General features: G+C 40.4%; 1 long non-coding RNA gene and 1 pseudogene across 2 annotated transcripts; both read right to left on the bottom strand.

Annotated features, from left to right (window-relative positions):
• Window positions 1-442: 442 nt before the first annotated feature.
• LOC306641517 lies at window positions 443-21,674 on the bottom strand. Its single transcript, XR_013758183.1, has 3 exons — window positions 20,707-21,674; window positions 9,054-9,213; window positions 443-708 (listed from the first exon to the last, which is right to left on the bottom strand). It is a non-coding gene; the product is annotated as an uncharacterized lncRNA (long non-coding RNA).
• LOC306641502 (L-lactate dehydrogenase A chain-like) lies at window positions 12,634-20,582 on the bottom strand (annotated as a pseudogene). The gene is made up of 2 exons (XR_013766842.1): window positions 20,330-20,582; window positions 12,634-14,306 (listed from the first exon to the last, which is right to left on the bottom strand). The product of XR_013766842.1 is annotated as an L-lactate dehydrogenase A chain-like (transcript).
• Window positions 21,675-24,723: the final 3,049 nt, after the last annotated feature.

The following is a 24,723-nucleotide window of genomic DNA, read 5'->3' as shown; positions in this document are numbered from 1 at the left end:
GAATATGTATCTGGATGGACATTCTGTTCCAGACTTATTCTCGTTGTTCTTTTAACTTAGCTAGGTTTTTAGGAACAGAAAGAGGACATTCAAGGACATGGTCTTTTACTGTCCCCCTTTTCTTTGGGAATGATACATCAGTGATACACCAGTCTGAGAGACTGAAGATTTGAGCTTTCCTGGCCAGGGAGGTCCTTCAGGAGCTTAGTAAAGGACTTATCAATCTGCTTCAAAGCACAGAACTCTGGCCCGGGGTGTAGCTCTGTGGTAGAGTGTGTGTTTAGTGAGCACAAGGCCCTGGGTTCCACCCCAGTACAAATAAACAAACAAACAATAAATTAATAAAACACAGATTTTAAGTCATTTACATAAAGAATAACAGGAGCAGAGATGCCTGAGCTGCTGGTGAAGATGAATGAACAGGTACAATCAACTGCATATTTGGAAAAATAAAACTTTATTAAATTAAAAAAAAATTAAAACAAGACTGATTGGACATGGCTGCATTTCTTTAGCCACCTTCAACTGCACAGGTTTGGCACTGAGTTACCAGAGAGCTTGATTCAAGCAGGATTAGGCTTAAGCCCATGGTGTGGTGCAACAAGAGGTGCTATTTCTGGATGCACTTGTCTCCCTGATGAACAGAGGATTCGTGTTTTGTTTCATTGACATTTTTTGTTGCTTCCTTTCTACCACCTCTTATGTTGCCTATAGATCCAAACAGTAAACACAGAGAAATTTTATTCTCATTTAGTTGGGAACAAGTAAAATATCAAAACCTAATGTGTAAATTCAAAATAGTGCAAAAGTGAGCAGCTGCTATATCATGTATTTGGAAAAAAAAATGTATGTGCCAAGAAAATAACAGAGGTGCTCAGGGCTCCAGCTCTTTGAGAGGAAAGAGATAAAAATGGCATCATCAAGCAAAGTAAATTCAGTTTGTTTTAGAGCATCGACTATGTATAGATTCTTTTAAGTCTATGATCAGATTTCTCAACCTTGTCATGACTGACATTTGGGGTCAGATATTTCTTTGCTGTGTAGAGCATTGTAGGATACATAGCTGCATCCCAGACTTTTACCCGCTACATACAACGGCAGTCCCCAGCTGTGACAACCAAAAATTTATCCGGACTTTGAAAAATGTCCCTGGGAATGGAGGAGAGAAACACTGCCCCCTTTGAGAAACACTTTGGCCACCCAACCCTTGTTAATGCTTAGCAAGACAAGGAGTGAAAGGGTTTGGTAAACCCACTCACTGGTTCTCATTAGCAGTATCAACTCAGGTTTAGCCCCAGGAAGGAATGGGAAATCAAATTCATTGGAAGTTTATCATCCTGGTATATTTGCTGAACCCATGTTCTTTACCATATGGCACTCCAAATAAAATGTGAATACTTTTCAGGATAGGAAAAAATACACTAGGAAATTAATTAATTAATTTTGCAATGCCGGGGATCAAACCCAGGGCCATGCCCACTCAAAGTGAGCATTCTACCATGGAGCCACATCCTCAGTACTATCTCCCTTGTCTGAATAGACCTTTCTATGTGGGGCTTGTTCCGCTCTGCTCCCTGCTATGTCTGGCCGCCAGTGCCTGCATGGCAGTCTGTTTAGTTCAAGGGTGCAGGCTTAGAAAGCCCACTGTGGCCACACATCCTGCCTTCCTCGGGGATTAAGCTGGTTCTTTTGATTTCTGTGTGCCTGATTCCATTACTGACCTCCACATTAGAGTCCCGTTTGGGCTAGGAAGAGAAAGTTACCTATTGGGTTTCTTTAGCACCAACATAAATCATACCATCTTATCAGGCCATTATACATCTGTTAAGCCCATTAAGTCTTATTCATTTTTATGCCTTCATTCAAGAAAATGTATTGAGCATCTACTCTATGCCAAGCCCTGTTTCAGGCACGGAGACTACTGTCCTGAACAAAACTCCCAACAATCTGTGCCTAATAAAGCTTTTTTTCAGTTAGTAATGAGAGAAACAGAAAAAAAATAAGATATATAATACAGATGATGGAGGCAAATGGTATAGGGGGAAATTAAGTGGGTAAGAGAGACAGAAAGTTCCAGGAGGAAGACTTATTGTGTGTTAAATAGGGTAGAAGTCAGGGTAGAGTTCACTGATAAGGTGATATCTGGGCAAAGTCCTGGAGAGGGTGAAAGAACAGAGTTCTGAGGTTGGGCCTCATTGATGGTGTTTCAGAAACAACAAGCACCAGGGTGGTAGGACAAAGTGAGCCATGAAGAGGGAAGAAGAAAATGAAGTCAGAGGGAGGTAATGGAGGTCAGAGGGAGGATTTCAGCTGTTACACTGGGGATCCTGGAGGGAGATTTTGCATGGCAAAAGTAAAAGATTTTATTTTCAGGACCAAAGTTAGGGACATTATGAACATTTTCAGAACATTAACATGGTGTTTTCCTTGTTCTAAAACTTACGAAGTATCCTAATCTGCTAAGAAAACAACCTTTTCTATAATGTCACTTAACTCTAAAACACTTAATTCATTCATTCATTCGTTTTTTCATTCCTTTGTTAATTTCTTGCTAGGTTCATGTATTGGAGGCCTGGTCCTCAGTGTGGCAATGGGAAGGTGGTAGGACCTTAAAGAGGTGGAGTCTAGTGAAAGGTGCTTAGATCATTGGGGGAGATGCACTCAGAAGGGATTAGGGAGCCCAAGTAGAACCCCTGAGCTCTCAGGGATTCCTAAGCTCTCAAAAGATCACATTGTTTTAAAAAGCAAGCCAATCTCCAAATTGCTTCCTGGTTTCCTATTTCAAAATGCAATCTTTACCTTCCTATATGCTTCTGCCATTATACTGTTAGGCTCTTACCATAGGCTGAACTGCTGGAACCACCCAATCTTAGACTTTTAGCCTCCAAAACTGTAAACTTAATAAACCTCTTGTCTCTACAAAATTAGCCTACCTTGGGTAGTTCATTACAAGCAATGCAAAACTGACTGGTACTTTCCTTAAATCAATGTCTTGCACCTTGTGGTAGGCCCCAGGATTGCAAAGAAGAAAAGTCAGACCTAGTTCTTGATCTCATGGATTTCTAGTCTAATGGAAGAAACAATATTAGTAAAATTTTAAACTGTCAAAAGAATTATGTGCCAGTTGTGGTGATGCACACCTGTAATCCCAGCTACTCTAGAGACTGAGGCAGGAGGATCACAAGTTCAAGACCAGCCTGAGCAACTTAGTGAGACCCTGTCTCAAAATAAAAAATAAAAAGGACTAAGGATGTAGTTCAGCGCTTGCTTGGTATGCAAGAGGCGCTGGGTTCAATCCTTAGTGCTGGCACGGGGAGAGGGGGCAGGAGAGGAAGAATTACACCCATGTCCCCGACCAAGATTTATACCAAGTTTTTGGTCCCTTCTGATCCTTATAAACATACACCCATGGTTTGTACATGATTAAAATGACAATGCAGGTGCTGGGCACAGAGGTGCACACCTATAATTCCATTGATTTGGCAGGAGAATCACAAGTTCAAGGTTAGCCTCAGAAACTTACTGAGACCCTGTCTCAAAATATTTAAAAAATAAAAAGAACTGAGAATATAGATCAATTGTAAATCACTCCAGGTTCAATCTTGAGGACTAAAAAAAATTATAATGTAAGTACAATTTTTGTGCTCTACATCTTTCTCCTTAACCTTGTTAAGAATATATTTAAATCTTTGCAACATGATGTTTTAATATACACATACATATCCTTAACATTTTTGATGACTACCACATTTTATTCCAGTGTATTAAAAAAATCATATACTAATTATAGAACTTAAATACTAACCTATAAACCTACATTTATTTCTACTAAAACAATGTCATCACATGTGTTTTTTATAAAATGTTTTATAAAGTGTTTTTATAAAATGTTGTTAGGGTAAATTTCCAGGCCTGAGATTACTGAATTAAAAGCTCTTGATATGTGTCTTATATCTGCAGTGTGTTTTTCAAGGATGCCTAATGGGTACGGCTTAGACTGGTCTCTGTATATCAGTACATGAACCTGAAATGCTCTTCTAGTCATTGCAAAGGTAGAGGTCTGACAAAGAAAAATTCTGGTGAGAAAATATGGTTTTCAGAATTTACAATCAGATCCTGTTTTGATAAGGAGGGAGAGAAAGTAGCGTATTTCTTCACAGATAAATTGTAGCAAAAAGCAATCTTTTGAGATCCTAAACAAAAAATAAATTTTGACTCTTACGTCTATGTGGTAGAAAAGATTTCCCACAAGATATTTGGGTATTGTTTGAAATTACTCAGCCTGCCTGCAGCAATCTGTCACAAATGCCTCACTATAGAAAGAGCTTTGTGTGTGTGTGTGTGTGTGTGTGTGTTGTTGGGAAATGAACCCAAGGCCTTGCACATGCTAAGTGTATGCTCTACCACTGAGATATGCCACCTCTGATCCAAAAGAGCTGATTTTAAATAAATCTTTTAGAGAGAGGGTGTTATGGTTTGAATGTGAAGTGTACCCCCAGAATCTTTCGTGTTACTGCAGAAATATCCAGAGGTAAAATGATTAGATTGTGAGAGTTGTAACCAAATCAGTCAGTTCTAGTTTGAATGGACTAACTGGGTGGTAACTATAGGCAGAGGGGCATGGCTGGAGGGTCAATGGGAGGAGGGTAATCTGGAAAGGAGTATCTTCCCTTTGGTCACTTCTCTCTCCCTCTCTGTTGCTCCGCAAGCATGAGGTGAACATCTTTCCTCCAACATGACCTCCCACTGATGTGCAGCCTCACCTTGGACCTAGAGCAATGGAGATGGCTCACCATGGACTAAACCTCTGAAACTGTGAGCCAAAATAAACTTGTGCTCCTCTAAGTTGTTCTTGTCAGATACTTTGTTCACAGCGATGCAAAGCTGACTAATACAGAGGGAAAACAATCTTACCATTATGATGTTGTAACATTACATTCTTCTTCTTTTTTTTTTTTTTTTTTTTTTTTGTTTGACAGGTTTTCTTTATTTTGGTTTTTTTTTTTTATTGTAAACAAATGGGATACATGTTGCCTCTCTGTTTGTACATGGCGCAAAGGCATACCATTTGTGTAATCATAAATCCACATACAGTAATGTTGTTTGATTCATTCTGTTATTTTTTTCCCCTTCCCCCCACGCCTCCCACCCCTCTTTACCCTCTATACAGTACTTTCTTCCTCCATACTTGCCCCCCTCCCTAACCCTAACTCTAACCCTAACACTAACCCTTCCCTCCCCCCCATTATGTGTCATCCTCCACTTATTAGCGATATCATTCGTCCCTTGTCTTTTTGAGATTGGCTTATCTCACTTAGCATGATATTCTCCAATTTCATCCATTTGCCTGCAAATGCCATAATTTTGTCATTCTTTATGGCTGAGTAATATTCCATTGTGTATATATACCACAGTTTCTTTATCCACTCGTCAATTGAAGGGCATCTAGGTTGGTTCCATAGTCTGGCTATTGTGAATTGAGCAGCTATGAACATTGATGTGGCTGTATCTCTGTAGTATGCTGATTTTAGATCCTTTGGGTATAGGCCAAGGAGTGGGATAGCTGGGTCAAATGGAGGGTCCATTCCCAGTTTTCTAAGGAATCTCCACACTGCTTTCCAGAGTGCCTGCACTAATTTGCAGCCCCACCAGCAATGTATGAGTGTACCTTTCTCCCCACATCCTCGCCAACACCTGTTGCTTGTATTTTTGATAATCGCCATTCTAATTGGGGTGAGATGGAATCTTAGGGTGGTTTTGATTTGCATTTCTCTTATTACTAGAGATGTTGAACATTTTTTCATATGTTTATTGATTGCTTGTACATCTTCTTCTGTGAAGCGTCTGTTCATTTCCTTAGCCCATTTGTCGATTGGATTATTTGTATTCTTGGTGTAGAGTTTTTTGAGTTCTTTATAGATTCTGGAGATTAGCGCTCTATCTGAAGTATGATTGGCAAAGATATTCTCCCACTCTGTAGGCTCTTTCTTCACATTACTGATAGTTTCCTTTGCTGAGAGAAAGCTTTTTAGTTTGAATCTATCCCAGTTATTGATTCTTGCTTTTATTTCTTGTGCTATGGGAGTCCTGTTGAGGAAGTCTGGTCCTAGGCCGACATGTTGAAGATCGGGACCTACTTTTTCTTCTATAATCTGCAGAGTCTCTGGTCTGATTCCAAGGTCCTTAATCCATTTTGAGTTGAGTTTTGTGCAGGGTGAGAGATATGGGTTTAGTTTCATTCTGTTGCATATGGATTTCCAATTCTCCCAGCACCATTTGTTGAAGAGGCTATCTTTTCTCCATTGCATATTTTTGGCGCCTTTGTCTAGTATTAGAAAGTTGTATTTATTTGGGTTTGTGTCCGTGTCCTCTATTCTGTACCATTGATCTACCTGTCTATTTTGGTACCAGTACCATGCCATCTTTGTTACTATTGCTTTGTAATAAAGTTGAAGTTCGGGTATTGCGATACCCCCTGCTTCATTTTTCCTGCGAAGGATTGCTTTAGCTATTCTGGGTTTCTTATTCTTCCAGATGAATTTCATGATTGCTTGCTCTATTTCTGTAAGGTACGTCATTGGGATTTTAATTGGGATTGCATTGAATCTGTATAGCACTTTTGGTAGTATGGCCATTTTGACAATATTAATTCGGCCTATCCAAGAACATGGGAGATCTTTCCATCTTCTAAGGTTTTCTTCGATTTCTTTCTTTAGTGTTCTGTAGTTCTCATTGTAGAGGTCTTTTACCTCTTTTGTGAGATTGATTCCCAAGTATTTTATTTTTTTCGATGCTATGGTGAATGGGGTAGTTTTCATAATTTCTCTTTCTGAGGATTCCTCACTTATGTATAAAAATGCATTGGATTTATGAGCATTGATCTTGTAACCTGCCACTTTACTGAATTCACTTATGAGTTCTAACAGTTTTCTGGTGGAATTTCCTGGTTCCTCTAAGTAAATAATCATATCATCCGCAAATAGGGATAGTTTGAGTTCTTCTTTTCCTATTCATATTCCTTTAATTTTACATTCTTCTTCTTCCTCATGTTTATTTTCTGAAAATGTTCAACCCCATAGACAGATTGACCAAGAAGAATATAACGAACAAACATGTACTTTTCTTGGTTCACCACTGAGCCACTTTTTTTTTTTTTTAATATTTGCAGTTGTAGATGACATGATATCTTTATTTTTTTATATGGTGCTGAGAATTGAACCCAGTGCCTCACCCATGCTAGGCAAGTGCTCTACCACTGAGCCACAGCCCCAGCTCCATAGCCACTTTTATTTTCTATCTCCATATGGAGATTTTTGTTGAAGCATTTGCAAGTAACTTGTGGACATAATGACCTTAACCCCTAAAACTTCCCGCATTTATTTCCTGGAAACAAAGACATTCTCCTAGATGACCATGACACCATTCCCATATCTAAGCATTATTATAATAATATTAGCAAATATTTGGGACACATTCAGATTTCAAATTGTCTCTAAGGTAACTCATAGGATTTTTAAAACTCAAGGATGCAGTCTGGGGTTGTGGCTCTGGTAGAGAGCTTATCTAGCAAATGTGAGGCACTGGGTTCACCACCACATAAGTAAAATAAAGTTATAAGAAAAATCGATGCAATGAAGGGTCATGCATTGCTTTTGGTTGTCATATCTCTTAAACCTACCTTTTTAAAATTTTTTTCATGACATTGATATTTTGAAGAGATTATACCAGTTGTTATGTAGAATGTTACACAATCTGGATTTGTCTAATTGTATCCTTGGGATTAGATTCAAGTTAAACACTTTTGGTGAGAATACCACCACATCAGTGACTTAGAATTCTAAGATGATCCTAAAATGACCTTTGATCTTGTGTAATCTCCTTCCCTTGAAAGTGGGAATAACCTGTAGATATGATGAGCTATCAAAATTCCTCTGATTATGTTACCTCAGGTGAAAAGTGGGACTTTACAGATGTACTTAAGGTCCAAATCAATTGGCATTAACTTGGGGAGATTGTTCAAGTGACTTTTAAATCCTAGAGGTCTAGGGATCAGAGATGGGAGAAGCCAGAGCACTGAATCCCAAGAAGGGTTCATGCGTTGTTGCTGGCTTGAAGACAGAGGAATCCACGTGACCGAGAACTCTAGGAGTTGAAAGCCAGCAGAGAAACAGGTTGACCTCAGACCTGTTGGATTCTGTCAATAAAAACGAGTTTCAAAGCGAATTTCCCACAGAACTTCCAGATGAGAACACAGCCTGATCCACACTTTGATTTAGGCCTTGTGCTCCCCTGAGCAGAGCAACCAGGTATTTTGGGCCAGACTTCTGACCTGAGAACTCTGAGCTGATAGATGGGTGTTGTCTGAAGGGGCTAGGTTTGTGGACATGTGTCATAAAGCAATAAAAAGAATCATACTCTAGTCAGTGATGCCATATGCTTTTCATTGTCATTCTGGCACACAGAAAGGAACCTGCTGTCAGTTTGACTCATTATGTATGATGCTAAGTTATGTCTTAGTTATGGAAAACTTTTTTCTTTGTAATGAAAAGATCATCTGTCACAAAGAATTTAGTGGTTGGGCAATGACTTTCTGTTCATAACACCCGTTAATGATTCTTACTTGAGTCAATTATTACATTAGTATTTGCAAAAAATGATTTTTAATGACTTTCTTGTTCTATCTTTCCTTTTACCTTAGCTAGCATTTTTCTATAGAGATATACATTCTTCCATTTTAAAAAAATTACTAAAGATTTGTGAGTTACTTTTTAATTAATATACCATAATCCATTATAATCCTTTTTAAATGCTCAAATTATCCCAAATTTGGCCAAAGTCAAGTCTTTTAAAATTATATCGGTTTACTTATATTAATGAGATAAATTTTGTATACAATGAAGTGCACTAAACTATACAAGGGAAATTTTTTAAATTCAAAAATATGTGTAACTGATCCAAACAAGACATAGAATATTGCCATTATACCAGAAACGTCTGTATTGTCCTTTGTTAGTCAATCCCTCACTCAATGGGGAAACTCCAATTTCTCTTACCATAAATTAATTGTGCTTGCTCTTCCCAGGTCCTTCTCTTGTGTCCCATTAGCCTTTGAGCATTCCCTTCCTTTCAGGTGCAGACAGGTAGTTCAGGTTCACCTTGCTTTTTCTCATCTGCAGCCACAGAATTGGCCATTTCTTTAAGGACCGTCCATTCCTTTTAATGAGAAATGGCATTTAGAATCCAAGAGTTGAATGTCCTTTTTTTGATTAATCAATACTTTTAAGACTTTTCAATGGATATAGAAAACTGACAGAAAATTTAGAAGTACCTTAAAAGACCAAATGAAAATAAGTCGTTTACCTGATGCTACATTACCCTGATAGTGTTTATTTTCCACAAAAATATTTTCCTAAATAACCCCAATAAAACTATCAAAAATCAGGAAATTGACAATGATACATCATTACTATCTGATCCTAGACTCCATGCAAGTTTGACTGATTGTCTCAATAATGTCTGAATCCAAAAGGCTCAAGTTTCAATCACACATTGCATTCAATTGTCCTGAATCTTTGGTTTCCTTCGTCTAAAATAGTTTCTCAGTTTTTTATTGACTGTCAGAACCTTGACACTATTGAAAATTGGAGACTGATTGGTTTCCCTCAGTACTGATTTGTCTGATGTGTCATTAGGGTTAGATTCAGAATCTCAGGTGATGTCAGTGAAAACTGAGAAATGAGAATTTCCAAAAATTCTCTCCTCCATAAAAGCATCAAGAAGGTTGCCAAAACTGTCAGAATATACTTTTTCTTGAGTCTTTTTGTTTTCTTTTTTTTTCTTTTTTTTTTTAGTGGCAGGGGCGGGTAGCAGGGATTGAACTCAGGGGCACACAACTACTGAGCCACATCCCCAGCCCTATTTTGTAATTTATTTAGAGACCAAGTCTCACTGAGTTGCTTAGCACCTTGCTTTTGCTGAGGCTGGCTTTGAACTCGTGATCCTACCTCAGCCTCCCAAGCCGTTGGGATTACAGGTGTGCGCCACTGTGCCTGGCTTTCCTGAACCTTTGAAAACAATCAAATACTTGCAGCAACCAACAGATTGTTTATTCAGGAAAAATGGTGGAATCTATATAAGTACTGTAAAATCTGTGGCATTTTAACTTATCCTATTCCAATTCCCTCCTTTCCAGCTGCCAATAAACTGGAGTGACAGTGAAAGTCAGCAGTGCGGCAGTCACTAGAAAAGGCAGAATGGGATTGAAACTTCTGCAAAGGCTTCTTCTCAGAGAATTGTCATTATTTTACCTGTGTGGTGTGGGAATACCTCACTTACAAGGCTGCTTTTCTTTGAAAGACTAGGAGCTCACCTACTGGGAAATGACTCTGGAACAGTCTGAAGGTGGTGGATAATGATTTAAGAAAACGAAGTGTAACTGAAAAGGTTAAAAGGAGAAGTTGGACAATGAGATGCCTGAGGGGGACTTTGAAAGCTTTGACCTCTTCTAGAAGGCCACACACATGCACAGGGCAGTGCACATGCCCAGAGAAGTCCCTAGATCTCACCTCAGACTGACTTTGAAGCTCCATGCCAGCAGAAAGTGAATGTTAAGGTAGAATTATAAACTGTCATGCTGAATGTTCAAGTTAAGTCCCAAAGTCCCAACATACACATCGTAGCCCTCAACAAAGACTGGAGGGTTTATCCATTCCAGGCATGCAAGAAATCTCTGTCTATTCAGTAGCTGACCACTAAGCTAAAAAACAGAGACTTCTGATAGTCACACTCAACAGAATATAGACCTTACAGAATTAATTCAGAAAAACTACTAAATAAACAAGAACAAAGAGCAACCACAAAAAGCCCTGGGGAGGGACAAGAGTCTGATTTCCAGAAAGGCCAAAATATATTATTTTAAAACTCCAGATTTCTGCCAAAAATTATGAGACATAAAAAATTATGAGACATCAGGAAATTTAGTGCATACATGGGAGGGAGAAAGCCATCAATTGAAACCATCTAGAGAAACCCAGATACTGGACTTAGTAGACAAGGAATTTAAATCACTTCAAATAGTTCAAAGAACTAAAGGAAACCATTTCTAAAGAACTGGAAGAAATGATGAAAAAGATGTCTCACCAAAGAGAGAATAGCAATAGAGGTCATAAGTATTTTATTATTTTATTTTTTTTTTTTTTTGCAGTACTGGAGATTGAACCCAGGGGTGCTTTACCACTGAGCTACATCTCTAGTCATTTTTATTTATTTTATTTTGAGACCGGGTCTTACTAAATTGCTGAGGCCTCAAACTTGCAATCCTTTTGCCTCAGCCTCCCAAGTCAGTGAGATTACATTCATGTACCACTGTTACTGGCTAAGAGACAAAAATTATTTTGAAACAACCAAATAAAAATTCTAGAGTTGAAAAATACAGTAACTGAAATGAAGAATTCAATAGAAGAGCAAAGAAAATAAAATCAAGTATCACAAGTACATTTTATTGTCATGGCTCTTTGGTCTTCCCTCATTTTGAACAGTTCCTCAGTCTTTGTTTTCAGTAAGATTCACAATGACTACAAGCAAATTACTTTGTAGACCATCCATCAAATAGGTTTTTCTCATATTCGCTCATGAATAGTTTTAGGTTATGTAATTTGCCAAAAGAAATACCAGAAAGATGTTTTCTTCTCCATGCTTCATTTTAGAGGCACCTGAAATTAATTTGTCCCATTAATGGTAACATTAGCTTTGATCACTTGGTTAAGGTAGTATCTGCCAAGCTTCTTCACTTTTCCATTTTCCTTTTGTTAATAAATACTTTGAGGGCTGGTACTGTGACTCAGTGGTAGAATGATTGCTTAGCACACATGAGACCCTGGTTAGAGCCCCAGAACTGCAATATAATAATAACAACAACAACAACAACAAAAATTTCAAAGCTATGTAAATATCTCAATGCTCCTCAAACTTTCTCCCACTAGTTTCAGCATCCTCTGATGGTTCATGCCTGAATTCATCATGCCTGCAAAGGTTGCTAAATGGTACTTTTCTAATTTCATCATTCTATCTCCGTGCATTAGTTGTGTTTCTTCCATAATACACACACATACATATGTTGCTTACATTATTGAGGCAGGGGCAAAGTTAGGCAGTCAGCGAAGGTAATCAATGATGGGGGGCAGGAGGGTGGTGTCTGGTTATCAAAGAGAAAAAAATGAGTTGCTAATGGTTAACCTCTATGCTTGTGCTCCTAGTCATGTAGAGGGAAAAGAATGAGAAGACAATGATTGGAGCAGGGGCTTCTGGGGTCTATAAGAATGCAAGTCCCACTCTTCCCTTGGGCCTTTGGCTCTGATGCCCCCTTCTCTTGGAGAAGTCTGCCTCTATCACTGTCTTAAATAAACCGTGCTTGATATGCTGCCTCCTTGTTTCTCAGGTGTTCATTCAGGGAACAAGAGCTCATTTCTGATCTCAACTGGACCAGTATCAGCACCATTATCAATCTGGATTTATAACTTTATATTTATTCAATGGGTTATAATTTTTTACTGGCATTATTCATTTTGATATTAAAATTGTCCCAGATTTAGCCAGTGGGAACATCTTCAGACCGGCTTCTGTGTTAATAAGGATATTTTTTGTTTTGTTCTGTTTTTTTTTTTTCACTGTTCAAAGTTTATTTGATATTTCAGTTGATATGACACATGGATAGCTGGTTGCATTGTTCATTTGTAGATCTTTCTTTTTACATTATGTAGAAATGTACACTACAAATACATATAATACACAAAATAAAATCCTTTAGAACAGTTATACACAAGACATGCAATATTGAATTTAACATTGGATCCCAGGATGTGATTGAATGAAAAAATAAAAAGTTGGACTAGGTTATGGTTGATGAAGTTATATATACACATCGGGTTTAAAGGGTAACTGGAGTCTGTGCAACATTGGCAGTGGTATCTCAGAGATGGTGGAACTATTTTACTATCTTACACTATTTTAGGGCTACACAAGTTAAGTACCATCCAGCGTCAGGATATCTGTAGGGTTTTATAAGCCATTCCTATTTCTAACTTTAGGAAATCGATGTTTTTCCCAAGCCATCTGCTTTAATCACAGATCAGATAAAAAGGACAACATGCACAATCTCCAAATAAAATCCTGTTGTATCCTAGACAGTGAAGTGGTATGACATTAGAAGCCTTTAAAATTGTAGCTCTTTTTGAATCCCCCAAATTGTATCTGCGCTCTTCTTCAAACGAGCCTCTTCCTCAAGAGTCAAATTCACCTTCACAATATCTGAGATTCCATTTTGTCCCAAGATGCAAGGCACATTTAGAAAAACATCATCCTTTATTCCATAGAGACCCTTAATCATGGTGGAAATTGGATGCACCTGCCTAAGATTCTTCATTATACTTTCTGCCAAATCTGCCACCATCAGTCCAATGACCCAGGATGGCCTTTTAGTTTGATCATCTCATAAGCACTATCAACCACCTGCTTATGAACCGCTTTCCAATGCTCTTTATCTGCATCAGTGCCTAAAGCTGGGTGCAGATTCTTCGAGGAGACACCAGCAACATTCACTCCACTCCATACAGGTACACTAGAGTCTCCATGCTCCCCAAGAACCCACCCATGACAGCTTAATGGGTGAACTCTCCACCTTTCCCCCATCAGATAACGGAACCGGGCTGAATCCAGATTGCAACCACTTCCAATAACATGGTTTTTGAGAAAGCCACTTATCTTCCAAGCCACATAGGTCAAGATATCCACTGGATTGGAAACAACAAGCAATACTAGGAATGATGAATTTAAAGATGTTCACATTATGCTGTTCCAAACTGAGACGGCTTTCTCCCTCTTGCTGACATGCCCCAGCTGTGATAATAACAAACTTGGAGTTTGCAGTCACACTATAGTCTTTGCCAGAGACAATGTTTGGTGTTCTAAGGAAAAGGCTGCCATGCTGGAGATCCATCATCTCTCCCTTCAATTCATCTTCCATGACATCAACAAGAACAAGTTCATCTGCCAAGTCCTTCATTAAGATACTGATGGCACAGGCCATGCCAACAGCACCAACCCCAACAACTGTAATCTTATTCTGGGGAACCTGTTCTTCCTTAAGAAGATTCACAATCAGCTGATCCTTGAGACTTGCCATCTTGAACTTGGAACCAAAAGGAATTGGGAGTGCACGTTGAGAAGGCGTCTGGGGCACGCAGCAATGGAATCCATACTCAGCAGCAGCATCTCCAGCTGTTTTGTTCTGTTTTTAAGAATCTTTAGCCCTGAAGTATCACCACAATTAATATTAACAATAATTCCTTAATATAATCTCATGCCTACTTCATGTTCAAATTTCACAGTTGTCTCAAAATGTCTTTTTAAAAATTATTTTGTTTAAATCAGGATCAAAATGTGTGTTTATCTTGTAAGCCTCTTTCTTTAAAATATTTTTTTTAATTATCCATGGACCTTTATTTATTTATATGAGGTGCTGAGACTCAAACCCAGTGCTTCACACATGCTAAGCAAGCACTCCGCCATTGACCTTTGACCCCAGGCCCTTTTAAGTCTCTTTAATCTACAAAATTCTTTCTACCCTAACTTATTTTCATGCCATTTATTTGTTAAGGAAATCACATGTGAGCTAAATAATTTTCTCTTCCTTATAAAGTATCCTACCACAAGTATTTTGTTATAGCAACAGAAAACGGACTAAGATACTCTGTTAAAAAATCACTAAATAGGGGGCTGGGGCTGGGGCTCAGTGGTAGAGCACTTGCCTTGCACCTGTGCAGTACTGAGTTCAATCCTCAGCACCACATAAAAATAAAGAAAGAAAGGTATTGTGTCCATCTATAATTTTCTTTATAGAAAGAAAATTCTAAAAAAATTCTATAAAATTCTTTTAAAGAAAAATTTTTTAAAAATCACTAAACAGCCAGGAGTGATGGTGCACAGTTGTAACCTCAATGACTCAGGAAGCTGAGGCAGGAGCATCACAAGTTCAACGCCAGCCTTGGCAATTTAGTGAGACTCTGTCTTAAAATGAAAAATAAAAAGAAGTGGGGATGCAGCTCAGTGGTAAAGCCCCTCTGTGTTCTTTGGGAAGTCATGCTTATCTAGCAGAATCAGACAGTTCCCTGTCTAGTTTCCCTTTGAAAATGGCACCCCTAACTCCAACCTACCCTGTCCATCACAGAAGCAGCTCCTCCTATTCTGGGCCCCTTTACCTGTGTGTCTATAAATAAAAGAGAGTTGGGCTACTCCATGTTGTCAGAGTCCAGAGCTGATATGGCCAGACTCGTCATGCCCCCTCTCATTTAAAAAGAGTATTAGCTCTTGTGTGTTTATCGAGTAGATAAGTTTATGGGTAATTGATTGATAAATAGCTAAAATCATCCTCCAGCAGTTAACCCTTTTCTCATCCACACGGGATGTGACTGAGAGACTCCCACAGTGTTCAATTCCTACTGGGAAAAAAGAAAGAAAAGAAAAGAAATCACATCTTCTGTCCCAAAGAATTTCTCACATTCTGAATTTGATTGATTACATCCTCGGTATGTCATCTAATGTTTTCCTTTATTCTCCTTATTTCCTGTAAACTGGCTATATTCAGTTCATACCTTTCAATGTGAATACTTTATACATGGTGCTGTGGGACTCCCATTTTATCACATCATCTGGCACATTATGTCAGACTATTCCACACGCTGTGATGCTCAGGCTGATCATTGGATTGGGGTGAGGCCAATTTGATACCTCCATTATGAAGTTTCTTATTAGCTTTTTGCCTGATTAAAAAGCACTGATATTTGTTGCCTAAAACCTGTATTTCATTAGCATTGTGGAATGACATTTTAATAATTCCATTGTTCCTTCTGCATTTATTGGCTGAATTTTTTGTACAGTGAACAAAATTTCTTCATCAATTATTTACTTTGAATTATGGCTGATAAGCAACAACAGGAGAATTGCTAAATCCCCTCCTTTTCTCAAACATTAGGATAATGATGTCCAATGAATAGTTTTAGAATTATTGTAATCTCATTTTTCTTGTTTTACTACATCACAATCAAAATCTTTTTCTTTTTTTTGCAGTACTAGGAATTGAACACAGACCACTGTGCATGTTAGACAAGCACTGAGCTACATCCCCAACCTCACTTTTCACTTTATTTTAAAATTTTGAGACAGTATCTCTCAAAGCTGCCCTTGAACTTGTGATCCTCCTGCCTTGACTTCCCAAGTAGCTGGAATTACAGCAGTGTACCAACACTCCTGATTATTTAGTGATTTTTTTTTTAAGCAGAGTATCCTAGTCTGTTTTTTGTTACTATAACAAAATACTCAAGACTGGATGCTTTATAAGAATAGAAAAATTATTTAGCTCACAATCTAAGAGATTTAAAGCTCAAGATTAAGCAGCTCCAAGTGTTCAGCTTCAGGTGCAGGCCTCTCTATCTTTGTCACAACCTAGCAGGGAAACAGAAAGGGAAACAGCCACATGCAGAAAAAAGCCAAGTACACAGGGTTACCTTGTTTTATTACAACCCATTGACATAAGAATTAACTGCATGGACTACATTAATTTCTTCCAAGGGTAATCCTCCAATGACCTAATTACCTCCCACTATGCTGCACTTCTCTCTCTCTCTCTCTCTCTCTCTCTCTCTCTCTTTGGTCTTCCTGAGTTACTTAGGACCTTGCTAAGTTACTGAGGTTGGCTTGAACTCACGATCCTCCTGCCTCAGCCTCCAAAGCTGCTGGGATTACAGGCATGTGCCACTGTGCCCTGTTAGGCTCCACTTCTTAATCTCTCTTATTGCCACAATGGGAACCAAGCTTCCAGCACATAAACCCTTATATCCAAACCACAGCACAGATAATGATACGATGTCTGGGATTGCTTCAAAATAATCCAAGACATATATTAGCATCAAAAGTTAAGACAACTTTGCATACCCTTTTTTTTATAAGCTGGAAAAAATTTTATGAAAATTAAAATATTCCCAAGATGAACAAGGAGCATAAATATATGACATCTAATAAAACATACTTATTTAATCATGTATTGACTCCATCTAATTATACACCCACATCTAACCGTCAGACACACTATTTCTGCAGTTGCCATCTGTTGCCTGCACATGCGAGTTGCCAAATTCCATAAGTGGTGTGACTCAGAGTCACTGGGGAAGACCTCATTTGGGTTGCCTGACAATGACCCCATCTTTGCCTTCCAGGAGTATGTGCAGGAGTCCAGCTTCCCTCACCAGACCTAGGTTTGCTCTCCTGTGGACAGAACTTCAGCCTATCTATCGTTTATGACTAATCCAGTAAGTGTGGGGTGTCACTGGAGTTAAGCCTTCCTCTGTCCTGTTTCTTTCCTTTCTTTTGTTTTTTCCTTTACTTCTTTTTTAAAAATTTATTTATTTTTAATATTTTTAGTAGTTGTTGATGGGCCTTTATTTTATTTACTTATTCAGTGCTGAGGATTGAACCCAGTGCCTCATACATGCTAGGAAAGTGCTGTACCACTGAGCTACAACCCCAGGCCCTCCTTTTCTCTCTTCTTCCCTCCCTCCTCCGCCTCTTCCTTCCTTCCTTCTTTTCTTCCTCCCTCCCTTCCCTCCCTTTCTTCCTCTCTTCCTTCCCTTCTCCCTCCCTCCCTCCCCCTCTTCCTTCCTTCCTGTGCTGGTCTAACCCAGATCCTTGCTCATACTAAACACTCACTTCACCACTGAGCCCCAGCCCCAGCCCCAGTTTCTCCTATTTCTTGTATCTTTGGTCTCCCTGTCTCTCTGGCACATATACAAATGTAAATTTTATTTCCAAATTAGTTCTTTATTCATTTTTTTCTTATATTTTATCTAAACCCATTAACATTGATGCATACAAAATTCCAAATTCTAGTAGGGAAAAAAAAAAAAAACCCCACAAATTACTGCAAACCAGAACACTTGAAATTCTGTCATCACACAGATAACACAACCTGTGAAACAAAATGATAAACACAATGTGTGACTTAGGAAATTCATGGGACTCTGGAATTCATGAAGATTATTTAGTTGCCATTTTTGTTTTGAACATAAAACATTTCAAGTCAAAAGGAAATCTTTAATTACAACCTCCTGGGGTTGGTAGTCAGCCCCTGTTTTGCAGGATGGAGGCTCTAGCTGCTGTTTGGAACTTGGTGTTTGATTTGAAAGGTCTCTTCTTGCTTCTCCCTTTCTGTGAAGGGCGGGGCTTGGTTTCAAGGTACTGAGTAATCCCATCAGAACAGGAATTTGGGAAAGTCACTAGATGGAGCTCGTCGGGTTCCTCCTGCCCAAAGGCTGTATGTTTGTTTTTTTTTGTTTTGTTTTGTTTTTTTTCAGTACTGGGGATTGAACTCAGGGCCTTGTGCTTGCAAGGCAAGCACTCTACCAGCTGAGCTATCTCCCCAGCTGTATGTTTTGATTGGCTTGCAGGTACTCTCCAGATGAAAGCCCCCCCTGGGTATTCTCATAATAACTCTTCCCACTGTTTTGGCTATTATTAGTGACTTTGTCCCCCACAGCGTCCTTAGCCTGAGCCCTGTTTGAAGCCTGGTTTGTCTCGCTCAGCCCAACAAACCGCGTCTGTGTTTCACTGTCTTCCTGAGGTCATCCTCATAAACTAAGCATATTTTAGACCCACCGAAACATTTACCAAACACAAGAGTCTGGTTAATCTTTGCCTCACTTATAAATGTGCTACCATGAAAGGAACATTGTGGGACCTGGGAAAGCCACCGTTGCCATTTTTCTTCTTCCCAGCTCATCCACACAACATTTTATGTGTGTGTTAAAGGAGGAACCTGTGGGGAGCAGGTCGTCTGGCATTGTAAACACTTATTAATACCTATCAATCAGTATTATACGAAAGGGTTTGCCCTCCTGGGGCTCCTCTCTGAAGTACCTGGGTGTCCAAGGCAAATAGAAGTGTCCACTAAAATGGGTGCATTGCAAGAGGTAGTGAGAGGCAAAACTGGAAAGGTAGAGAGTGAGTAGGAAAGGAAGAGATGCCCATCCATGGTGGTGTGAGCCTCGAGTGAAAGATTACATAAAGGAAATAGTAAAGAAATATTTTACCATCATCTAGCCCACGAGGGTCATTGGTCATTGATGGGTGTTCTAGTCAACTTTCCATGACTATGACAAAATACATGAGATGATCAACTTATGAAGAGAAAAATGTTTATTTTGGCTCGTGGTTTTAGAGATTCAGTCCATGCTTGGTTGGCCCCATTGCTTTTCAGCCTGTGATGCAGCAGCACAACACAGTGGGAGAATGTGGTGGAACAAATCTATTTACATCACAAGCCAGGGAGCAAAGGAAAGTGAGAAGGAGGTCCCACAGTTCCTTTCAAGGGCACACCCCCACTAGGCCTCACCTCTTAGTGCCAAGCTAAGGACCAAATCTTTAACAAAGGCCTTAGGGGAACATTTCAGATCCAAACCATGGCAATGGGTGAGAATGAGTTCCAAGCAAGAATGAATGCCCAGCAAGAATAGGCATGATAATGATTAGGGATGATTACTATTCTCTTCTGTCCTTGGCTCATGCAAATCTACCAGATCCCACCTACTCCCATCAGAATCAACAAGAAACTGGTGGTAAGTTTCATGGCTATATTTAAGTGAGCCCCTGTTACATTTTCTGGTTATCTTAAAACTTAAATCACAAAATAGGCCACAAACATCTATTGCTATATGAAAATATATAAGAATAAGAATAAACATATGATTTGCTTCCTGGATTGTGAATAATGACTAGATTTGGATGGGGTTGAGGGGGCAGCCCTGGCACAAGGACTGACTTTGGGACTGGGCTTCCCTTGTGACTTCCTGAGCCACGTTCTCAGACAGAAGGTGGCTTATTTCTGCTGGGTGACATCCTTGCCTCTGGCTGCAGGTCTATCTTCTGCCTGCCCAGGGGCCCTCCTCCTTTCTGATTCTGAGGGATGTGGTCCAAGCAAGTTTCCTGGGTATTGTGACCATCACTATGAATGTGTTCATTCATGTTAGATGGCAGGTGCAGGAGTTTTGCCTCCGTTCTTTAACAATCAGCTGATGAAAACGGGTCCAGAGAATCTCTTGCCTTTCTCCAATGACAGTAAGAATTCCTGGTTGTATAAATTCCATTCAGATTTTTGACAGGATTTTTCCACATCCCCGAAGGGAGTGGGGGAATCCTTTTCACCAGCATTATTTTCCTCCAGTGAGGCTAGGCATCCATAAATTTGAGACTGTTCACCCCGACACACACATACATACACCCCTACTTTTAGCCACTTGACCTTCCCGTCAAGTTTTCGGCCCGAGGCCAGCCTGGTGCATTTCTCATTAATAACCACGAGGTGGCGCTGCTGGGCTCAAGGCCGGAGCCGACGCTTTCGATTCCCCCAGGCTCTGGGCACCAGGCCCCCGACCGTATCCTCACCTGGCGGTTAGTGCTCCGATTTAGTCATCATTTTTTCCATCTGTTCAACAAACATTTCCTGATTGCTACCAGGAACCAAGAATGGAAAATGATTAAAACGGACATCGATGAGTGTAGTTGTTGACCATCTACCAGCGCTTTCTCTATAGCTTCCAGGCCCCTAGGTGGAGCAGGAGAGGGGGGCGGGAAACTAGGTCTTGACGGATGGGTGGGGCTTACCGTGAGTTGGAATTTGGAGAGGTTTGCAGGTGGGAGCAGCCCAGCCAAGTCAAAGGGTGGGGGAGTAGCGGGGAATGAGTTTTTCTGGACCTCAGCCTCTTCTCTCTGTAAGGCAGGGCTGGCTTTCCTCCGCATCCCCCTGCAGCTCTATAAGGGCCTCTGTGGCACAGGTGTGGCCCATGCCACCGGCTTCACCAGACTGTAAGCAACAGCCAGGATGCCCGCTTCTTCATGGGCGCCACAAGTTTTTGCCCTCTTTTGGCTGCAAGGTGCAAAGTGAATGCTAGAGACCACGTGACGGACAGACCTGCATTTAAAACCCAACTCCACCAGAAGCTGTTTCAGTGACCTTGGACAAGTCACCTCTTCTGGAAGATGGAATTCATGATACGTGCTTCTACCTGGGAGGATATATTCTGCAGAGTTTAAGGACCAGGCCACCTCTGTTGAAGTTCAACCTTGGCCACTTACTAATGGTGTGTCCTCAGGAAATCACTAGATTCCACTGAGTCCATTTCTTCAGCTCTCCTACCAGATATACAACCTCATGGAATTAATGGAAATTTAAATAAGGTGGCATTTTTAATCCAGGACCTGGAGCACAGTGAGGCTGGTTATTGTTACTCCCACCCCTTACCTCTCACAGCATTTGCTAATACAGCTTAGCGTTGTAGCCTGTCTCCTACTGCTTAGGGATGTTATGTTTGTTGGCCCCGTCTCCACAACAAGTTTTAAACTTCATAAGGTCATGGATCACGTTGCCTAGCACCATGCCCAGCACACAGTAAGCACAGAATAAACAACTTTCTATGCCAAACACGAAGACCGAAATACACAGACCTTTGATCCAGTCAATATTTTAGAAGCTACTTTGTTCTTACTTACAAATTCTGGAACTTTTGCTTTGCAAGATTTAAACTTTCTATACAATGTTCTGCACATGAATAGAACAATGTTCTATACAATGTTCCTGGGGTTAGTGATCCTTTGGATAATTAAAATAGTTAATCTTTATTGAATGTTTACTATGTGACAACATGATTTACAAATATTACCTTATTTAATCTGTATAACAGCCACCAGAGGTGATATATCATTATTCTCACTTTGCAGACAAGGAAACTGAGGCTCAGGGAGGTTAAGTAATACAACTCGGAAGTGGGAGAACTAAGATTTAAGTTGGAGACTTTCTGATATTGGATCTCTTACCCATGGTCACCTTATACTGCCTCTCAAGTAATGACATGCATGCAAACACTGAGTGCTTGGCACACAGTAGGTACTCAGTAAAAGTTGACTCTCTTCCTTCAATCAAGAGGTGTATGAAGAAGGGAGTCTAGGCTGAAGCAGGCACTTGAATGGGTGAGTAGGATGGATATATAATCTTACCCCTGCCCTCAGGTACTAGACTATCCAGTCATAAGTTCTATGTGCTGTGGAAAGCCACTGATGCTTGGGAATTTTCAAGCTAAGCATCTGTAAAAGTTTTTCCTCAGGAAAGATGTGAGAAAGGGGGCTTTGCAGTTCCTTATCCAAGCAGGCAGTGCCATATGCACTGATGTCCTTGCAAGGCACAACATTCCTAAGAGGTCATTTCCCAGGGGAGGACATAGAAAGATCTTATGGTTTGGATATGAGGTGCCCCCCAAAAGCTCCCGTGTTAATGCAGGTGTATTCAGAGGTGCAATCATTGAATCGTGAGAGCTGAACCTCAGTCAGCTCCGAGTCCATCCTAGATTGAATGGACTAACTGGGTGGTAACTATAGGCAGGTAGGACATGGCTGGAGGAAGTGGGTCACTGGGGCCAGGTCTTCAAAGGGTGCATCTTCCTTGCAGCCTCTTCTACTTGCTCTCTCTGCTTCCTGGCTGTTGTGAGGCAAGCGGGTTTCCTCTGCTGCTACCCTTCCACCCTGAAGTTCTGCCTCACCTTGGACTAGGAAGAGGAGTCAGCTGAACCTCTGAAACTGTGAACCCAGGTAAACTTTTCTTCTTTAGGTTGTTCTTGTCAGGTATTTTTGTCAGAATGATGAAAAGCTGATTGTCATTGTGGGCAAGGAGAAGGCAGAAGTCCTTGAAGGATTTAGGAACTAACCAGGAAATCCCAAGAGACAAATCTGTGTCCCTAACACTGAAACCCACAACCTATGATATGTATGTGCAGGAGCAAACTCACAGTCAAGAATTGGTCTTTGGAATTTCTTCTTTGGGGTGGGGGGTTGGGAAACCACATGAGCCTGCAAAGGGAACCTATTTGTGAAACAAAGATGCAGAGCTATTTTGAGCCACCATCCTCAGGAATCATGATAGCTCAACTTGTGTAACTGGAACTAGGTCACCAAGTAATCTCATCAGAGTCACAAGAAATGCATCTGGGAAGAACACCAACTCAGGAAGAAGAGAGAGGACACACTGCTTTGCCTCTTGTTAATCCGCCCACATTACCGCGGAGAATTGAAAATACCAGAGATACAGGTTAAGTGGACTATGCCTTTCATTTTTATAAATTGGCTATAATCTGGTCACCAAAAAAAAAAGTAAAATTACCAAGTCCCCTGATTCTTGTTTTGGCATTATCATAGCTGCTGATGGTAGTCATGGAAACCAGCAGAGGTGTCAAATCTCGGCTCTCACAGTCAGAGGAGGACCTGGTGTGATTCTGATCTGAGCTTTTTTAAAATAGAAACTATCTAGAACCTGGATAAACAGGCCTCAAAGTTCTTCCTCAAAGTTTTGCCTGGCTTGGAGATGGTATTTCTGTTTGTCATTTCTGGTTACACAGAAACTAATAATGCATCAAGAATTAGTTCTGCTGAAGTCCATAAAATGTTACATTAGTTCTCTTTTCAGTTGCCAGAGGCAGAAACTTAAATCAAAATAGGTTAGGTAAGAGAAGGAAACAAACAAACGATTGGGAGAAATAGTCATTGGCTTATATGGGTGGAAGGAACTGAAACTGGGCTGCCAATATTTAGGGGCTCAGCCACAGTTTGGATCTGAAGTGTCCCCAGAAGGCCCATGCATTAAAGGCTTGGTCCCCAGACACATGCTATTGTGAGGTGGTGGAACCTTTAAGAGATGGGGCCTAACGGGAGGTCTGCAGGTTATTGGGGGTGTGTCCTTGAAAGGGACCCCCACCCCTTCCTCTTCCTCTCTCTTTCACACTGGGCCATGAGGTGAGCAGACCTCTGCCACCACACATGTTCCCCAGGATATACTTTGCCTCCCCAGGCCCAAAGCAATGGGCCCAACTGATCATGGACTGAAGTCTCCAAAAATTGTGAGCCAAAATAAACCTTTCCTCTTTTCAAGTTGATTATCTTGGGGATTTGTTATAGTAACAGACAGCTGAGGAACAGACTCAAACATGGCCCTAGGGGTCTCCCTGTTTGGCCACCTCTCATCTTGGTATGCATCACACTCTCAGGCTCTTTCTTGGCATAGTTTTCCACAACACTGTTCTTCAGTCTCACAGTCTCACAGTCTTCCTGCTTTAGTTCAGGGTAGAGAGGCTGCCTTCGAGAGGAAAACATCCCAGGTGGCTTCTGATCACCTCAGCTTGGAAGAGCTGCCTGCGCCTGGCCCAGGAGGGAGTACGTGAGGAAGGTGGCCAAGTCCTGAGATGAGATGAGCCGGCCACCCATAATCACCTGAGTGGAGTGGGGAAGGGTCGCTCCCTTCATGCTCAAGACTTCTGCCCAAGGCTCGTCCACTTCATCCAAATTTGCTCTCAGGTAGCCAAGTGTTGTAAACGATCTAAAATCAAATTCCAGGGCTGGGACTATAGCTCAGTGGCAGAGCACTTGCCTGGCACGTTTGAGGCACTAGGTTTGTTCCTTAGCACCACATAAAAATGAATAAATAAATAAATAAATGAAATAAAGGCATGATGTCCATCTGCATCTATAAAAAAGTAAATAAACAAAAAATCCTGACTGTATATACAGACAATAGCTAAATACATTATTCTTTCCCAGGAGCACGCATGTATATAAGTCTGAGTTCAATCAGGACAGAGA

This window comes from Sciurus vulgaris (genome assembly GCF_902686455.1).
Source record: "Sciurus vulgaris genome assembly, chromosome: 12".
Lineage (NCBI taxonomy): Eukaryota > Metazoa > Chordata > Mammalia > Rodentia > Sciuridae > Sciurus > Sciurus vulgaris.
This window is presented reverse-complemented; position numbering and strand designations above follow the sequence as displayed.